At 44.6% G+C, this 20,801-nt stretch overlaps 1 protein-coding gene and 1 long non-coding RNA gene across 2 annotated transcripts in view; one reads left to right on the top strand and one right to left on the bottom strand.

Moving 5' to 3' along the window:
* NTSR1 (neurotensin receptor 1) overlaps positions 1-20,801 on the bottom strand; it is a 94,482-nt gene that overhangs the window by 61,028 nt on the left and 12,653 nt on the right. The window lies entirely within an intron of this gene.
* On the top strand, positions 9,719-13,764 carry LOC120380965. Its single transcript, XR_005587894.1, has 3 exons — positions 9,719-9,865; positions 10,066-10,190; positions 13,462-13,764. It is a non-coding gene; the product is annotated as an uncharacterized LOC120380965 (long non-coding RNA).

Here is a 20,801-nt window from a genome sequence, read left to right as displayed (position 1 = left end):
AATGGAAGAAAAGACCCAGCTTTCGGTAGATACAGCAAAGCAAGTTTGTTTGTTCATCAACACAGGGAAGACAAAATATATGGTTGTCAATGTCCCAGAAGTAACTGTTGGAGTGGATGAAGAAACACTGGAAGTAGTAAGTCATTATAACTACATAGGGAATAAGATGTTCTGTGATGGTGACATCATGCTAGATGTCAAGTAACAAATATCAAAAGTAGCAAACAACTTTCATAAACTTGAAACTATTTGGAAAAGTAGCATGATTGGCGGTGACCCAAACATTTAAAATTTTAACGCCCCCATAATGTATGCTATTAGCAGAGGATGGAGATGGATGGCAGGAGAGAGATCACTTGATCATTGCCTGCCTTTCTTATGTTCTTATGTTCTTATGTTATGTCCTCCTTTAGACATTTATAAGATCAACTCATTCCAGAGTAAATGCTTGTGTAAGATCTTCAGAGTCCATTGGAAAAAGTTTCTTGCAAAACCAGAAATACTAAGTAGCACAAACCAATTTAACGCATCAGATATGGTAAGAAGATGATGATGGATATATTGAAGACATGCTTTTAGGATGCCACCAACACAATTTCCACAGAAAGTGATAATATGGACACCACCTGGAAAGAGAAAAAGAGGGCCACCTGGAGAAACATGACACAGAAGAACAAAGGAAAAAGCCAAATCCATGAACCTGGCACTCAGAAGCCTGAACAGAGCCAAGACTGGAATAAATGGAGGAAACTGGTGGATGCCTATGCACCTGAGGGTACAAGAAGATAAAGAAAGAAGAAAGAAACATGGCACTGATTTGTGTCACCCAAGAGCAGCCACCTCTGGCTGATTAACGAGTGAAGAGGATAGGCTTTGAAGGGGAGTCTTCTCCTTTCCTTTAGCAGAAAAATGAAAGTCAAAACTTGTCAGGCTTTAAGGGTGGCAGGTGGGAAATATGAGGATCTTTGGGGCTCCAAGAAGGTGAATCCCCAATAAGGAAAAAGCTCCTTCCAATCAGGGGAAGGCACAGTGGGGAGGATTTAAGGGATCGATTTTCAGCCCAACTGAGACTCCTTATCTAGTCTCCGCGTGTGAGAGTGCACTTCAAGACCATGCATGAACTGCTGGTTCAGTTGCAACGATCTGAGCCTGCCATTCATCTGCAACGCACAGTCAGTGTGCAAACCAAAAGCAGCTCTGGCCACCAAAACTTTGCCCCTTCCAGTTCTCTATCCATCTCTCTAGATTCTTCAGCCCTCGTCAATGTAGTTTCTACATTTCAGACCCATATTTTTCAAAAGTATGCAGAACTAGACTCAAATTCAGGCACTGAAATAGGCATCCAGAGGGGATAACATTATGACTCAGATGGCCCCCCACAGCAGCAGAGGATACAGAAAGAGGCAGATTAGGAAAGCATTGCACCATACAATAGGAGGGCAGGACGAGACTCTGCACGCCATCACTGACTAGCTATGCAGTGGTCTACGCCAAAAGAAGCAGGCTTCAAAGAGACATGTACACAGACCACCCTTGCTGATGGGGTCTATCACCATTTCCATCTCCCTGAGTGCCATGCAAATCAGCCTGAGGTGACAAAGGAGAGCCGGCGCTGAGCATCGACAGCGCGGAGGTGGTGACTAAAGAACCAGTCACCTAAAATGACAACAGAGGCAGCTGAATAAGGTGCAGTGTGAACGCTACTGTTCTTGAGGTGGGTAGCTAGAATCAGCTCATTTGACTCTCTCCTTGCTCCTCTTCCAGGTGTTTCTGTAGCCCTGAAGCATGTGTGCTTTTGTAGGGTATTTTTAGCAAGCTTAAGTTTACAGAAGGTGAAAGGGAAGCAAAGTATCAGCATCTGGAAGAAGTCATTCCACTTCCAGTGTAGCAGGAGTAACACATTGACTTATTCATGAGTGAAGCCAACTTCCTTCTTTTTGTGTCTATCACCCTCTCTGTTAACACTTGCCGGATGTAGGGAAATAATTGGCGTTGTCACCAATTATTAAAACTCAGAAACTAAGGCTCTGGGAGACAAGAATTATTCTCAGACCATCCCCCCCCACCCTCACCACTCTATACGGCTTTCAGAGTCAGCCTATTGCATTATTTAAGCCAATGCACATCAGTCACTTATCATGACAAAAGGACAGAAAGGAAATCATTTAAAATGGCATTAAGATCATCAGTCTGACCACAAAGCCTCAGGGATTCATAGTTGAGGATTGGTCCACCACAGCCCAGGCACACGTTTGAGTGCCAGTGCCACATTAACGTGAGTGCCAGTGCCACATTAACGTTTCTAGCCAACTTTCACCTCTTGTTCTAATGAGGGAGAGTGTTTGGGGGTGGAGGTGGGGATGGGGGCGGGGGAGGCGGGAAGAAATCTCACAGAAGCCTAGCAGTCGACAGTTAACATTCTTTCCTGCAAACAGATTCCACTTCAAGGAGCTGAGGAGGTTGGGTGCACAGACAACATGAAGCAATTTTAATAAATCTCGCAAGACAACATCCTAATACAGTAACGCCTCACTTAACATTGTTGTTATGTTCCTGAAAAATGTGACTTTAAGCAAAACGATGTTAAGCGAATCCAATTTCCCCATAAGAATTAATGTAAATGGGGTTAGGTTCCAGGGAAATTTTTTTCACCAGACAAAAAACTACATACTATATAGATATACACACAGTATACGTTTTAAACAAACAATTAATGCTGTTCACAGCTATGATGATTGTGAAGCTTGGTTGAGGTGGTGGAGTTAGAGGGTGGAAGAGGGAGGGATATTTCCCAGGAAATGCCTTGCTGCTAAATGATGAACTAGCACTTGGCTGAGCCCTCAAGGGTTAATATTTTGTTGTTAATGTAGCCTCACATTCTACAAGGCAGCAGGAATGGCGGGGAGGGGAGATAGCATAGCAGACAGAGACAGACACACATCTTGTGTGGGGGGGAGAGAGAGAGATACACTCTGCCCCTTTAAGTAAGCTGACCCACTCTTAAGTGCATTGTCTTTTTAAGTGGATCAGGAAGTTGAGACAGCAGCTGCTGCCCCAGGCTCTCTCTGTCTCTCTCCATCCGTGTCCTCTCCCTGCTCTACATGGAGAAGGTGTAAGCGTGGTCCAGGAGCAGGGGGGAGGGGAACACCCTGACATTAGCCCCCGCCCCTTCCTCCCTGCACAGCAAGCAGGAGTCTCTGGGAGCAGCTCCCAGGCAGAGGGCAGGAGCAGCACATGGCAGTCGGGGGAGGGACTGCTGAACTGCTGATTGATAGCCTGCTGGGCGGCTGCAGCACAGGGAACTTACGGGAGCGGGGAGCTGATTGGGGGAGCTGCCGGTCTACCCTGGTTCCAAGCCCCCACCAGCTAGCTGCAAGGGGCTGCTCTTCCTGCAAGCAGTGGACCAAGCAGGCAGCTGCCAAACGATGTTAGAAGGGAGCATTGCACAACTTTAAACAAGCATGTTCCCTAACTGATCAGCAATGTAACAATGAAACAACATTAACTAGGACGACGTTAAGTGAGGAGTTACTGTATTTTGTGCCGAGCAGGAGAAGCTTAATCCATTAGCTGGAAGCTGCTAGTGTCGAGAATGGCAAATCTTGCCACAGATGGTCCCTGGAAGGTTAAGATATTTGAAGCACCCTGCGGTGGGTATCCGTTAAAAATGGTGGCAGTTGCTCAGCAAGCTTGAAGGATGCAGTCTGTCACCATGCGTACTGCTAGCTTACATCACCTCCAAACATTCAATACCATCAGGAAAGATCTGCAAGAAGAAATGCAGAGTGGCACAGGGAATCCTCAGCATTTAGACAAGTGTCAGGTTCTCGCTGAAATGCACTGCTGGGGTTTTGGCATGTGTCACTCTCTGATTTGCCAAGGACCCAAGATTGCCGACCACCCATCCTTATTTATGGTTCTGACTCTCTTTTGTTTTTTATATGGATGTTTGAAAACAGTCCTGCTATCACCTTTTTCCCATGGACAGAATTTACTGGCCCTCGACAATGAAAAAAGAGAAATAATGAAAAGAAAAAGTTAATTGACATTATTCTCACCCCTTTAAAATGAAAACGAACCCAACAAAACTCAGTTCACTTTGGATTTGTTTCGACAATTAGGTTCCTCTCTTCCTAAAAGCAGCTTGAGTTCAGCTAGCAAGTGCTTCAGCAACAAGCCAGGTTGTTCTGCCTTTTCTCCAGAGAAATGAACGAAATGAATGATTAAAATGTGATCAAGACCCAGCTCTCTTTCTCCCCTTATTTTGCAGTTTAATATCCAAGATGCGTCAAGCCAAAGAAAACACAGCACTGAAGTGACAGTCTGATTATTGTTTATTCTCAGTTGATACTGTAAATTACCAATCTGATGCTATTCTTAGTCCTCAAAGAAACTAAGGACTTCAACTTCTCTCTCTTGTTTTAAAATCCCAACTAAAATATATTAAACAATAATCTTTTAATTAAATGGAAATGAAAGCTCTACTCAAGAGTGATGATGTTTAGCCACAGTTGGAGGTTATCCAGTCCCATGTAATTGCTTTGATTGTACGAAGGGAATGGTCAAGCATCACTGCTTCCCCAACAGCATTTTGTCTCCTCCGCTCACTCACATTGGTGTGAAGTAGGAGTGTCTAACTTTTGAAGCACGCAGCATGCCACCCCTGTTAAACCAGCCTACTTGAGCACAGAAGCAGCCCCAGCCCCGTCTTTATTGTATTGTTTGGGGATATCTGTCCATGTTGAAAAGCATAGCAAGTTCCAGCTGTGTTATAAAACTAGTGTCGGCAGAAACTGGCACAAACCCTGGGTGCAGAAACGCCTCCTAGATACTTCCTGACTGGATGAAAATTAGAGATGAATCTAAAGTGGATCCCCTTTGCTGGATATGGGGGGAAATTTGGGTCAAGAACCAAATCTGAACTTCATAGTCAGCCTCTTTTTTCATAACGGACTGAACCACCACCCTGGATCTAATTTGACACATTGGTTGTCCAGCTAATGGCTAGCCCACCTAGAAGATAAGAGCCAACCAGCATCAGCTAAGAGTGACTCCTTTAGCTACAGGGCAGATGTTTGTGCTTTTTGGTGCACAGGGTCCAGGTTCAATCTCTGCTGTCTATTCGTGGCAGGGGTCATTACACAAACACTCCAGAATTGTAAAGAAGCTCATATCTGGATATATACAGTATTCAGACTTTGTAGGTAGGACCCATTGCCACTGCATTTAATGTAAAAATATGAAAAACGACTCTGAATCTGAATGTTCTGCTCACAAAAGAGAAGTTCATTGACTTTCTTTCTTCAGCCAAAAGGGGAAAAAAAGGTCACATCATTAATTCAGTTTGAATACTAAGCATTTCAACGATGTCTAAACAGCACTAATAACACATAGCCTGATGTGATCTCTGTTTATTTTATCAGTGAGTTTTTGCTCTGGAATTGATAATGTGGCTCCAGACAATCTTGTTTTGTTCACCTTGAAACAGTATAAATGTGTAGCTTTAAATAACTGGCAGCTGCGTGAGACCGGAAAGCTGGAATGAACTGCTTCCATAACTTCTTATTTGTATTGTGGCACGGCAGAGACTTAGTGCAGTAATCACGTACAAAACGGCAACGTATCAATTTCTAACTGTGAGTTGCCACAGGTATATCCTGCTCTAAGTACAGAGGAAAAGCCGTGATCACAGTGGGGATAATTCCTGGCAAATGGTGACTTTTTCAGTGGCAATCAATGTACTTTTTAGTATTTCCCAAGCTGTATTTTTCCTTTTGCAGCACAATCAACTCCTCTACAGCCAAATTTTTGGCAAGTCACAGTTAGAATTATGAATGCAAGGCAAAAGCGATTCTCATTTTCAACCATATCTCTGGTCTCTCAGGATAATAACTATGCTTTTTCCCAGCAGCCCCTGCAATGCATTCTTTGTGATTCAATACATAAAAAGCAGCTTTCATTGAGATTACTTATCTTCATGGAACCTTTACAGAATAACAAACAATTGTATGAAAACATAATAAAAAATAAGCACTATTCCTGTGTGGAAATTAATTTTCCAAAGCTTAGTCATTGGTATTTATCAATACTAATTACAAATTACAATACTAATACTACAACACTGAGTTTTCTCTCCAGCTGCATCCCTGAACATCGATGATTGCATAGCAGTACAAAGTAAAGACACTTCAGATTAATCTGCTAGCTGTCTGTATTACAGCTACCTTTACAATAATGCAGAACTTATTACTTTGGCAAGCCTGCCAGGAGATGAAGTGTCCACAAGAGGATGAATATTTTATTATTGCTATAAACTACTAATATTTTAACAACATAAAGCTGTTTGGATCAGGGACTGTCTCAAGGTCTCCTAATCCACCCCCTCATGCTAAGGCAGAATTTAGTATAGTATAAATAATAAGACAGAATTTAGTATAGTTCATACCTGAGAGGTATTTTTTTAACCTATTCTTCAAAATCTCCAATGACAGGGGTCCACAACCTTCTTAGGTAACCTGTTCCCGTGCTTAACTATCCTAATAGTTAGAAAGTTTTTCTTAATATCTAAACTGAATCTTCGTAAAATGAACAGACACTGGAGGAAAAATGATCTGTTACACATGGTATTCCAAAGCTTCCTTCTTAGTGTGGGAGCAAGTTTTGACTCTTGGGAAGACATGCTGTGTTACTGTCAGTTTTGCATTATACTAGGTTATGTATAGAGGCAACATCAAAAGAGAGGGAGTTGTGTTAGAGTTTGCACTCTGATTAGAGTCAGTTCTTGAGACAGAGTTGCTCCCTGGGAACTGGGCATTGGTATTGGGCTGAGATTCCTGGAAGAAGGGATTGCTCTGCATGCTGTTTGGCCACCTCATTTCAGGACTGCTACATAAGTGTAAATAAAGCAAGTTACTTTCAGAATATACCCATATGCCATAATCACTGATTTCTTCTCCACTGGGAAACCGACATGCAAGGCCCCAAACATCTCCTACTTTCTGACACAGGGGCAAGGCCGATATCAGAATGAGACACTGGTGTCAGACAGGCAATTATATGATTATATATGCAGGATGAGTGAATAATGACTGACAGACATGAGTAAAAGCTTGGTCCAAAGCTCACTGAAGTCAGTGGACCTCTTCCCATGGATTCCGTTGTAGTTGAGCAGACTCTAATCCTGTAGTGAGCTTTGTGAGTGGATCCCTGGCCTTATGAATAGCTCATTGCAGGATCAGTATCTGAGAGTGGTGGCTAAGGAACACGACCTACAAATAAACACCAAGATGAAAGAGGAATTGTTGTAGGGAAAAATTAAGAAAGGGAAATTTTACACTAAATATCAGGGTCAGTTGCCTGCTAATGATATGTACTGGACTGTGGAATAATCTCCCACGGAAAGTGGTGGAAAACCCATTGCAAAAATAACATTGAGACCTAGGAAATTTTCTGGTTTGAAAACTGCTAAGAGATATGTGGGTCTCAAACCCTATAACAATTTCACGCACAACACATGAATCAATGTAAAATCCAAGCCAGATCAAAGTATGTGTTATTATAAGAGAACAACTCTCTAAGGCCATGATGATTGAGAGAGAAAAAGAAAAAAACCGCAGTAGGGGAGGGAAGCCTGCACTTGCTGGACTATATCTGGGGGCAGAGAAGACTCCCAGGCAGCCTTCACTGAGGAAGTTAAAGGACAGAGGCTTTCCTTCATGGAATAGAGGTCTCAGCCTCTGACATGAACTTCTGGTGAGATAAACTTCTTTAGACAGGAGGTTAACCTGGAAGTTAAGTTTAGTCTCTAGAAAGCATGTTATGATTTTGTTTTATATGTAACTGTTTATTCCCAATATTCTGACTCATTGTCACTTGAATCTCTGTTTGTTGATCAAAAGCATATTCTTGTTCTCGTTATGAATGTGTGTAAGTGTTAAGCCAAGTGCTGGCCCTGAGCTGAATCTTACGAGCTGGTGTGCCCCGTTCCTTTGGACCAGCAGGCCTGGTATTTCTGAGAGTGTTCAGTGGCTAGGGGGCTGGATGCTGCAGGGAACACTTGGAGGATCTGGGGTTGGAGAGTGCCTTTTGCTACCTTCACAGAGACAACGAGGCCCTGGAAGGCAATACTTGGGCAGCCAGAGGTTGGTGGTTTCAGGGAGCAGATCCACAGCAGCTTCAGACAAGAGAGCTTTACCTCAGGGCAGCTAGTAGTAAGGTGTCTTACAAGCCTGGGTACCTCGGGGGAGCATCACACTCAGTTTCATTCCATTGCTCCTAATGACACCCTCTCCCCAGAATGATTTATCTGCCTCTTAGGTGTCAACACCTCCATGTACTGATAGATTATTATCATTGTAGCAATCTGTATGCAGCTGAAGGGAGGAGCACAGGCTGCAGGAGGGAAGAATCAGGAGGAAGCACCAGGAAGTCAGTCTGTGAGCACATGGCTTGAATGCTAAACCACAGCTGATTTAATAAAGAGACAATTTAGTTTTACAAGCATGGAGTCCTCTCCTGTTATTACCCAGCATGCGGACATGAAATTATCATTTCCTCCACACCTTAGTCCTTATTTACCTGCTTCTCCTATTAACAAATTATTAATTTTTTAAATCTTTTTCCCTTAATTTCAATTTGCATGGTACTTTGCTGACTCATCACTTTCCCCCGCCCTAAGTAGTCCAGAGAGTGTAACAGAAAGCTTGCTATTATTGTATGGGGAAAAACCTGTGGCTCAGGAATTGCAGAATGTTAGCAATGAAATATGAACTACATTAAGTAAGGGTCAAGCCTTAAAGAATTGCATCACAGGCAGAAATTAATATATGGCATTTAGTACAACAGAAGGTGATGCTAGATTAAACATGAATTAGCAAGACTCTGGAGTCTACCTTGATTAAAAACCAAAATCTTCTGAATTAAAATGATCTAGATACAGATTAGCTTTCTCTTCCTATTGTAACCACATCTTCAGTGCACTAGTAGTAGCTGAAAAAGCCCCTATTTTTAAGCACACGTAATGGTGGAAAAAAATCATTCACTGAGCTGAAATTTCACAGGCTTATTCTCACTGTGAGAGGGACCTTCTCTAGAGAGTGTGGAGGGTAGGGGGGTTGCACCTCTCTACTGCATTATGGAGAAGCTGAGAAGGGGGCCACTCATGGCATGAGTGGGAGGCCAGCTCATTTGCCAAGCCTACCCCTAGCTGGAACTGAAGAATGCTGCTGAAATCTCTACCCCCTGAATAAATATCTCTGCTCCCTGAATAAATTGCTTCTAGCATGTCTTTTCCCATTTCTTTTCCTAGAGGGCTTCCTGGCCACTTTTCTCTTGGAAAAGATTAGAGAATGAACCAAAAAATTGTTCCATGCCCCCATACAAATGAATAATCTCCTCTGTGAACACTTCTCAACAAGCATGTTTAAAAGCTCTGTTAACATATATAGTTTTACACATTGTTTGAGAGAGAGAGAGGGGTGTTAACATAGTAACTTTAGACTTAGTTGAAAAGTGTGTTTACAGAAATTCCTTTAACAGACACTTCCTTCCTGTTAAGGGGAGCTGCCCCCTTAGAGAGGCTTAATTTAAAGAGTGCAATTCTAACTGATTGGGGCAGGCTGAATTGTAGGAAAGCAGCGCTAGGACTCAGAGAATTCTGGGAAAGCAGCACTCTATAAAAGGAAAGGGTTTTCACACCTGTTTTCAGTCTTGCTCTGACTGCTGGAGGGATTAGTCAGTGCTAAAGCTAGGGGATGATTATCTAAATGTAGCTATTCTAGTAACAAAGTTGTTTTATGTTTTCGATTGAAACAGCTGTCTTGAGATAATTTGCTTGTGTTTGAATTTTTCACACTGGGCCTAAGTGGTAAGTTCCTTTGTTAAAGCTGAAGGCACTAAGCTTGTATACTACGCTAGTTAGAAATGTTTGTGTGCTTTGTACTACACCCGACAAGGACTTGTTGGGTGATGAACTAGATGACCTAATAGGTCTCTTCCACTACTAAGTTCTGTGATTCTAGGATAATGGTCCCTAGAGTTGTCTAATGCTTTCTTGTTGCCTAGTAGGAAAGTATCTATCTGTCATGCTGTTAAGATAACATAGGAAGAGAGAGCCCCTTTGTTGCAAGATGACCGCAAACAGCATCTAGCAGACCAGGAAGCTTTTCCGATACTTGCCAACTGTTACACAGGTAACTTCAATTCCACAGCACAATGCGATCTAGGACACCAAATCCACTTTGAGAGTCTGACGGGGACAGAGATCTCTGTGATTGTCAGAGTTCTGCCTTCCCGTTCCAGAGTGGGAGGGGAGCGGTTTCTAACTGCCTAATACCCCACCCCAGCTCTGAAGCAGTCAAGGCCCTTGAAAAGAGTCAGCAGTGGCTTGTCCTCCCCCTGAAGAGAAGGGGAGGCTACTGATGGTCATACCCGTCTGTAGTAACCCTCTGGGGAGGCTGTAAATAGCCCCGTCCTATCCAGAATAGAAGGGAACTTTTGCAGGGTGAATCTAGCTGTTTCTCTCACTGGAAGCTCCTTTAGTGGACTGAGTATCAGCCCAGGAATCAGGAGACGTGAGTGCTCTCTGATATCAACTCTGTTACCTAGGCCAACTCATTTATCTTTGCCGAGCCTCAGTTTCCCCATGGAAATAATGCTTGCCCATCTTTGTGAAATGTGTTTCGATCTAGGGCTGAGAAGCACTGTAAGAATGCTAGGTATTAATGACAGAAATGATGTCTGCATATCCTAGGGAATGAGTGGAGTTGCTGTTCTGATTATTTTGATTGTAAGTTCTTTCCCCAAAGAAAAGGTTTTATATTTGGACAGCACCTCGCATGATTGGGCCCAGGCTGGGAAGCTTCTGCATCCATCTCCCTTGCTACGGTGGCATGCTGTTTACCATGGAGTATTCACAAAGCATGACTATAGCCCAGCACAGTGTCCTGGCTTTCTTTAGTTGAAAGCCACACAACTAGTAATGACAGCCCCATAAAGTAACTACCCACATACAGTTTGGCTGTTAATATGACCCCCATAAGTTAGTGCCTCCATGTTGTATAGCTGTCTAGTTCCTTTTGTATTGCCCAAGGTCTGTAAAACGTCACTTTGAAGGGCAGAATGCTGGTGAATCCAACTGAGTTGGGAGAAGTGTGAGCATGGACCCTCCCCAGCTGGGAGAGAAATGGTAAAGGAGGAAGTACAGGTTTATTTACAAGCATGCATGGGGACTATTAAGAGACCCATATTGTCATTTATGCCCATGGAAAGTGGATGCAAAATACCACATAAGACGTCTAGTGCTTTGCACTGGTGTAAATGACAGGCTGTGGTGAATCAGGCCCACCACACTTACCTGGAAGCAGGAATTACTTGTATACAGTAGAGCTCTGATGCGCAGATTTAGCAAGGCGGGAGGGGACAGCAGACAGGAGGTCAAATGCAAAAGCTGTTAATGAAACTAGAACGAGGTGCTGAGTCCATAGCGTTCCAACTGACAAACTCCTCACACGTATGTGCCAAAGAGTAAAAGAGCTCCAGATAATTGTAGGGCACAAGAATTTGTTGAGCATCATCTCAGATTAATTTTCCTGACCGCTTGTATAGAATGAAAAGGGGCTATATACTTAGAGATAAAACCTACAGCGACAGCATAATATGCTGATCAGAGTAACTTTAAGAACAACAAGGAGTCCAGTGGCACCTTAAAGACTAACAGATTTATTTGGGCCTAAGCTTTCTTCAGAAGAAGTGAGGTTTTTTACCCACGAAAGCTTAAGCCCAAATAAATTCGTTAGTCTTTATGGTGCCGCCGGACTCTTTGTTGTTCTTGCGGCTACAGACTAACATGGTATTTTACTTTGTTTCCCATTTAAATCTCTCATGGGGAAGGGCAAGGAGAGAGATTCTAGTACTTCAATTTACTGGCTAGCTTTGCTGGGTCATAGCTGGCTGACTCTATACGAGACACTGAAAGAGGCACTAGCTGTCTAAAACATCTCATGAAGGCCTGGCTAAGCTTCAGTAAGGCACTTTTCTGCTTATCCAGTACTGGCACTAACCACTCACGTGCTGCTCTGAATTCCAGTGTGACCAGACCCTTCCTTTAAGGATCACTCCACGGGGTGGGGATCACCAGACACACTCTGCTCTAGCCATATCCCCAGCCAAACAGGGAGATGCACCCTATGGCTGGGAGGGCTGAGGGGAGAGTGGGTCATGCCAGCCTTGCACTGTTAGAGAAATCCTCACCTGCCATGTTAGGGCAACTCTCCCCGCTGTTGGAATCCCAGTAAATCTCATGGCAGCTGCAGTTGCTTGGCTCTTTCATTTAGATGCCTCAATGGGGAGTTAAGAGCATAATTTCCGGCACCTACACTTGGAAAACATTGGTCTAAGATTTAGGATTCTTCAGGGTGAATCGGTCTTTGTATCTGTCTAAAGCAGGGGATCTCTCAAGACATTTTTGGGTGGCCTTAGAGTGCGGCCACCAACTCTTGCTGGTGTCTGCTCTAACTATTTTTCCTAAAATACTTTAACTTTAGGAAAAACAACAAATATGCACATATCCATGTTCAAATGGTTGTAATTTATGCAGAGTTTTTTGCAGACTTGATAATAAAAATAACTTCCAGTTGTGTCTATCTTTACTGGACTTAAAGAGAATAGAAACACAAATAAGGTGCTTTGCGCATTCTTGTCTATTTTGTTGTTTGTGGGTGGTGGTTTTTTTTTTTTACTTGCTAGCTAGTAAGGCTGCTGCTGTGAAAACTGATATGTATATTTGTATGTATCACTTTTCACTGCCTTCCTGCTAGCTAGTAAGTTTGCAGTGAAAAGTGATAAATATACAAATATTGCTTTTCACACCAGACTTACACAGCCCTGGCAAGTCATGGATGGTGAGGTGGGGAGGGAGGCAGTGGGGGGCCAGGGGCAATGGGGGTGAGCCTGGGGCTGGACCCTGAAGCCCTCTGGCTGGGGGGTATGGATCCTGAAGCCCCCTGGCCAGTGCCTGTCATCCCAGGGCTGAAGCTGGAAGCCTGAGCCACACCACCCCTGGGAAGGTGAGGAACTCACACCAGCTGCCTGCTCCCCTGGCATTTGTGGCTGCAGAGGAGGGCAGGGCCCAGCCCCAGGCGAGGGACCACTGCTTTTCTCCCTCCCTCCCCACCCACCATCGCTGCCCAGGAGGCTGTGGCTGCACGACAAGCCTCTGGTGGTTGCATGTGGCCACAATGGCCGCATTTGAGAAACTCTGTTCTAAAGCACCATGCACATGAATGGCACTATATAAAAATAAGACAAATAGCCTTGCTGTTAATCTCTGTAAAGGATTTTTCATCAGTGACTTTTCGTCTGAGTGTTGTTCACATTAAATGATAGCAGAGCTGGATGTGCAGGTTTATTAAACTATGAACCACGGTTTTAAAATCTCTGATTTTGTTCTTGCTTTGATTGCAGGGTTCTCAAGTGAGCACCCGTAATGGTGGATGTAACCAGCAAGGTTTAGTTGTTTACCCCAGTGGCCGGGGGAGTTGGGTCATCAGATGCGTAAGTCCCATCACGTCTGCGTACGTGCCATTGACTGTAAATTAGAAGCTGCTGAAAAAATGTGACTTAATATGTATGTTTCTCTGTATTCCAGACACAACTGTTGATGCATTGTAAACAGCAGGAAAAAATGTTTGTGTTTTACATATTAAATCTAAATATCTATTTATACAGAGCTGTACCAAGTCATTCCATGTTGCTAAGAGCAATCCATTGTTGCAGTTTTTTTTTTAAACTGCATTCATAGGAATTTATTGGATATGTTAGGTAAGTAAGAGATAATGCTTTTGGCCTCTGAGTATATGAAGCAATAAATAGCTTTGGTGAGTGGTTAAATGTTAAATCTGAGGCATTTGATTACTGTGGGGGTGGGGAAAAAAGGCTGGGTATTCCTGCACCAGGAAGATGATCTTCCTATAACAAGATGACTCCCCCCCTCCTCCAAAAAAAATTATTTAGGGCTGGGGTAGATGCAGGCTTTCCGGTGCCCTCCTGGGGGTTGAGGTTTAGATGAAGAACTACCCAAGGGAATGGTTTTGCGCTGGAACAAGGCTGTGACTGGCTTTACTCAGGGCCCAATACCACTCCCTTACACTTCCACTTAACTCCTCGGAAACCAATGAGGTGGCACTAGAATAAGCAAGAATGGAATTCAGCCTGTAGTCTCAGTTTTGGGGGTCAATCCTGAGGTGCTGAGCCCCCCTCCCAATTCTCATCAAAGGTAGGGGGAGTGTGGTGTTTAAGGGGGGGAGGAAAGCTACCCCCAACATTAATCCTTTCATCTAATCTAAATTGTCATGATGTAGGCCCTGATATCTGGTGAATGAGCATGATGGGATGATTGCTCTGTCTCAGTGGAAAGGAGGAGCGTCCCAACGCTCCACTGGAATAGGGCCTCTGGTTTTTAGTCCTAATGGTTCTTGAGATATCAGTGCAAGAGAAGCTACTACCTATCTGGGATATCAGACTAGTAAAAGTTTAGGGTGGGAGTGAAAAGTGGGGGAGCAGAGGAGGGATTTCACATGTGGGTGAAAAAGCGAAACCGTTTGTGTCAGGCTGATTTGCAAAAACAGCAGCAGTCAGAGCCATGGGATCTTACCAGTAGCCCCAGAAGTACTGGACTAGGCGGCAGCATAGAGGCGAACACACTCTGTCTCCCCTGCCGTCCCTGTACAAGCCTTTGGCTGAAGGTGGGTGATCACTGTGATTCCCATAACAATGCATGTGTGTGCCCTACTGACCGTCTCACTGTGCTCGGTCCACTAATCCACCTCTAAATCCCTGAGCAGCTTTCAGAAGCTGCTGCTTTGTTTTGACCCAGCCTGTCAGGGGAAAAAGCTTTTTTTTTTTTTTTTTAAATCCCCAGTATGTGGAATTTTCCCACAGTCTCAAATATATCTGTCAAGTTGTGTGGCTTCTGTCTTTGTCAATAAAATAAACTCCAAGATGATAAATAGTGCAAAAAAACCCCAAACAAACCCAACACAACCCAAGGGGTCAGAGTCCTTATTAACTACCCTATTTACACACACTAGTCCTGTTCTGTGGGTGCCTCTCGCCTCTTTCTTTCCCTGATTCTCTTCCCTCTCACCCTCCTGAGACACTATCGGGCCTGTTTTTCCCTCCAGAGCAGTCTCAGGGCTGTTTGCTGGTAGGAGATTGCTTATGAGTAAGGTTACGTTTTAGTGACATTCCATTACTTTACTGGACCTCTGTGACTTCTAGGGCTTCAGGGGATGGAGGCAGGACTGTGTGCCCCTGCTCTGCAACTGGGGCTGGCTGGAACCAGGACCCTGCAGCCCCAGCCCCATGGCTTCTCCCAGGGGCTGCAGCTGGGGCTGCACTTCCTGGCCTGGTGTCCCAGGCTTGCCAGGGGCTGCAGCCAGGGCCGTGTGCCCCCCTTGTGCCTTGCCAGGGCTGTGCACCCCCTGCTGCAGCCAGGGCCACACACCCCTGCCCCACCGCTGTGCCCAGCTCCAGAGCAGGGAGTGTGTGCCCCCACCCCCCATCTGTGCCCCTGCCGCAGCCAGGGCTGTGCCCCTCAGCATGATGTGGGGGCTTGGCCTGTCAGTCCCCTGCCCCATGGGACTCCATTCACCCTCCTATCCCCCCTGTTATTTTTAGTAAAGTCACAGACAGGTCAAGAGCTCTGTGAATTTTTGTTTATTGACCATGATCTGTCCGCGACTTTAGTAAAAATAAGTGTGATAAAATCTTAGCCTTACTTATGAGCCTCACATGGCTGTCGTACGTCTGTCGTCTCTCCTACACCCTGGCCACAGGAAGTGTGGGGGGGGTAGAGTAAGCTATCATGCCTCTGTGACAAGCAGGAATTCTCCATGCTGGGAAAACCTCACCTGTTCTCTTGAAAGGCAGATGCACAGGCCAGAACTTCACTCTACCATCACCTGTCACTTGCAGGCTATAGACGTGTAACCCTTCTGCCCATCAGAGTTGGCAGCAACAAGGGCCGGGTTCAGTATCCAGGGGTTCCGTCTCAATAACACAATGCAAAACTGGCTCGAGCCCCCACCTAGTGACCTGGGACAATTACATACCCCCCCATGGGCACCTCTAAGAGGAAATACTTCCCCTCTCACAAGCACAGAGTCTGAGTGTAGCAAAAGCCTTTTTAATAAAGGAGAAAAACAATGTGGAATTATGTTGGGGAAACACCACAACCAGGATTCATAACACAAACGGTGAGCAAAAGACCCACCCCCAAGTAAGTCTGACAGCAACCCAGCAGTTACCCTACCCACAGTTTCTGAGCTTGGTCAGTGCAGCCCCCAGAGTTCAGAAGTTCATCTGCAGAGTCACCTCCCAGCCCGGGGGGAAGTGTGTGGGAGGTATGGGGGACATCTTACATGCTCCGCTGCTCTGGTTGATGGCTGATTGCCACACCTCTCTGTGGGGTTCTGCTGCAGTCTTCACCGCCAGCTGTGCCTCTCCACCAGCTGCCCTCCTATCCACTCTCCAACTTGTCTTCATCTCCCCAACACAGCTCTCAGTGATTCCAGCTCTTAGTAACTTCAGCTCTTTAGCGATTTCAGCTGTTGGGGGTGGAGGGGCAGTGCTGGCACACTCAGAACCACTCGTGCAAAGTAGGTCTAATGCTTAGACCTAGGAATCAGTGATTTCATTTCCGCAGCTCCTAACTGAATCAAAATTAGCCCTATTATTACACCATGGACAGAGGAGGAGTCAAAGTGGTGTTTGAGGGCCACATTGTCCAGCACACACACCTGTCCCACGCTCTCTCAATTCACTGGGCTTTAGAACCCATGTCCCTTGCCTAGTGAGTGCTACTTAGTTGAGGGCGAGTCCCTCCAACATCAAAAGCCAAGTACTGTCCTTGATTCACATAACCAGAGTAACAACACTTTATTATTCCTGACCCAATAACAAAGAGACTGGGGGGGCGGTCCTACAGCAGCCAACGTGGGCAAGCAGCCCATTATGCTAGGAGGGGTGGGTGTGCCCATGCAAACAAGATCAGCCCCTGAAGTCCTTTTCCACAGCTCACTACCAGCTGTCAGGGTGGAGCTCATTCTGACTCTGCTTACACACGCAATGCATGCATTACACACCACCCGTTCCTTCCACCTTGAGACAGCTGAGCTTTACTTCTCTTTCTTTCCAGGGACAGAGAGGGCCTTATATTCCAAGCACATAACAAAAGATCAATGCCAGGTCAAAAAGGGTAATTCAGTTTCAGAATTTTCAGTGTCTGGACAAACAGCTGTGACAAATGGTATCACAGGAGCAGGATGGAATGGCTATAAAATGAAACCGAGGTTAGACTTTTCCAATCAGCTTTTCTCCTCAGAATGAAATGAGTAAATTATAATGACCTAACTATCTTCAGAGGGTGGAATGGTACCTCCAGGAAGAATCATTAAAGGAACATTAGCAGTAAATTAGGCTCTTTCAGACAGGGCTGGCTCTGGCTTTTTTGCCACCCCAAGCAAAAAAAACCCCAACCAACCAAACAAAAAAACCAAAAAAACAAAAACAAAAGAAAAAAAAAGAACCTGCGGGGCGGCTGGAGCGGCAAAGCAAAAATAAATAAATAAATAAATAACCTGCAGGGCGGCCGGAGCCAGGGTGCAAACTTTCGGCTAGCAGGACTCCCTGCGCTGCAGACATGCCCCGGGCAGTGGAGTGCGCGCCCCGGCTAGCAAGGGGAGGGGGAGGGAGCAGGGGGGAAGAGAAAGAAAGCGGGAGGCCAGGGCTTCCTTCAGCCAGGGCGCTCACCACTCAGCCCCTCCCGCAGTGCCGCCTGCCGGGAGGGCTCTGCGCTGCTCCGGTCGGCGGGGAGGGAAGGACGCCGGCTGCTGGGTTTGCTGCAGATCTGGCACAGGCTGGGGCAGACAGAGCACGCAGCCGGCTCCCAGCAGTGATACTCAGACCACACTGGTTCAGGAGCAAAATTAGCGATCACCATTACCCAAAAGAGCCACAGTCGTGTGAATTCATTGTTTCATTGACTATAGTACTAGTAGTGTTTTAATATCATGTGCTGCACAAAGAGCTGCCGGAGACACAGTAAAGAGCCACTCGTGGCTCAAGAGCCTGAGTCTGAATATCGCTGCACCAAATCATCCTTCCTGCCCCACAGATCAGTCACATCAGACAGGATGCAACCGATGCCATAACCAGACATATGGCTTGAGAGGATGAAGTAATAAAACACAGTGCAGCAGAAAAGCCGAATTCTCAGCTCTCCACTTGTCTAACCAGCGTGTCCAGTGGATGGCTCTTCCTAAAGAATAGACATAGGGTTTGAACACACGACTTGCCTAGAGAAAATGACTGAAATGGCAGCCTTCTAACCTTGCACAATAGTCTCAGAAATGCCAAAGAGTGAAATTCTATCATGGAACAGGAATTGCCCGACTGGGCTAGATTAGTGGTGTATTCAGTCCTTCAACCTCTCTCTGGCACAGGTGCTTTGAGAAAGGTGCAAGATATCCCAGAGTGGACAATCCTGGAATAACTTACTCATAAGGGAAGCGTCTTCCTGATCTCAGTCAAAGATTCTTTGGTTTATGCCCTCAATCATGTAGATTTATTATCCAAACTAATAACTCTTATCCCATCTAATTAACTGTTGACTGATTAGCCTGAAATAGCCAATCTTTTTCTTTTTTTAACCTTCCTGGCCTCTATTATACCTTGTGGCAGAAAGTGTGGATTACGCTGCGTAGAAAAGTATTTCCTTTTATGACTTTTGAATGTGTTGCCTTTCAGTGTCATCGAATGGTATAAATAACTACACAAGTGCAAGGCTTGGGAGGAATTGAGTCAACATATGTCCATTATCCATGCCAGAGAAGCCCCCACAAATTGCTTTGAAGGCTTAGTGAGTTGTGATCAGCATACAGTAAGCCACAGCATTAATTTCAAAGCAAAAGTTAGAATCAAAGGACGGCCTGCAGGAGGAGGAAAATCTTCTAAAGCAAGGTAAAATCATATCCCACTAGATTATGTGCTGGTCCTAATAGCAATGGCCCTAGATTCAGCCTGTGTTATCCAAGGGGAGTAATTGAAACTGGAGTGCACAGGAGGGTATTGTAGAGAGAGGGCTGAAAATGGTGCAGAATTCAGATTCCTCCCAGTCTGTTCTTCTATTTTGTATACTTAAAGAAATGGACTTGGCAATGTGACAACGGGAAGGCTTTATGAAAGAAATTTACTGCAGAAGATGCAATAGCGGAGAAATGTAAATCCACTGTCTGGGAGTGGGGAGAACGCAGGCAATGATGCCTCCAGTGAAAATGGTTTTTCTCTTATAACAATTATTCAGCAGCACAGGGCCTGTCTCTCTTGTCAACTACAACCATGTAAATTAGGAGGCACATCACTGAAGTCAATGAGAAAAATCCTCCCTGTAGCCCGACTGACTCCCACAGAGCTTTGATTTACACCAGCTGAGGATGTGTCCCATTGGTTTTATGTTCAGCACTATGTTTTACACCAAGATCAGCTTGAAACATTTCCATCCAAACACTTGACAGAAAATAGCCTGTCTAGGAAATGAGAAATCTTGTGAAAAATTCCAGTTTTCACTGGAAAACCCCAAACCTGACATTTTTCAGTGAAACAAAAAAAATTTCAGTTGCAGAAAACTGGAAAAAAAATACAAAGAAAACTTGACAATCTTAAAAAAAAAAAAATCCCCCTCAGGGAAAACTTCTCCTCCCCAACCAGCTTTGCTCACTGTATGCAGAACTGAAATTAATGGAATTACATGGTGTAGTATCAGCAGGAGAAAAGAAGCAGGCCTAGCGTATTTATGCAACTTGCAGAGGATTATTGTATGAGCAATTCAATCTTAGTGCACTCAACCACCAAACATCTCCCTGTCAGAGTGCTACAAAATAGAGCAGTAATCCCTACCTTTTATACCTGTCTCATCACTATATATCCCAAAGAATCATCTCTCTAATTTTCCCAAGCCCTTTAGGATGGCTCCATGCACAGTGGTGTGGGCAGAAACAGGTTAAGAATGAAGTGTTAAAAGGATGAGTATCTAACTGAAGAATATTTTGGTTGGAAGGGAGCAGAGTATTTTGGACAGCAGATGTCACACCACCCACCACGGAGATGGAAAATGTTGTGAGGATACCACCTTGTTAAAATTCTGGCCACACAAAACTTACCAAATGCATCTGCTATATATGGAGACTATTACACTAATGATCAAATATGAACGGCCTTCACCATCACTGTGATTTTCATGCTACTCTTAAAGCTATGTGAGTAAATAGTTTGGATTGCTGTTGGATTTGTTGAGCTGCAGAGAGCTTTCAGCAAACTGCAAGCCAGAACCTTACGTCTTGTTCTGTCAAACAATGAAGGCAATGGAAAAGTGTCCTTGGACAAAATCTATTTCAGACTCCGAGAAAAGTGGATTGCAAGCATGGCAAAGGAGAACTGCAGCTAGGAACCAGCCAGCACAGAACATAATAGATTAGCTTCTTGAAGTACACATGGAGTATTCTGTGAGTGAAGGGAAAGTGGCATGTAATCCACTTACCTCACTAAGTGGCCATCAGCTGTGAAAAAATAAACTCGTGTTGACTTGTGCTCTATTGAATGAATGAAAATCAATGGACTTTATTTGCAAGACTCTTATGTACTGAACACAATGCCGCAGAAGTGGCTTAAGACAGTGTAGGGAAGTGAGCTGTTAACTCTTTCCTCCCTGCAAGGTAAGTCTGAATTTAGTTTCTACACATGCCTTC

Source organism: Mauremys reevesii, linkage group 13, assembly GCF_016161935.1.
Source record: "Mauremys reevesii isolate NIE-2019 linkage group 13, ASM1616193v1, whole genome shotgun sequence".
In the NCBI taxonomy this organism is placed as follows: Eukaryota; Metazoa; Chordata; order Testudines; family Geoemydidae; genus Mauremys; species Mauremys reevesii.
This window is presented reverse-complemented; position numbering and strand designations above follow the sequence as displayed.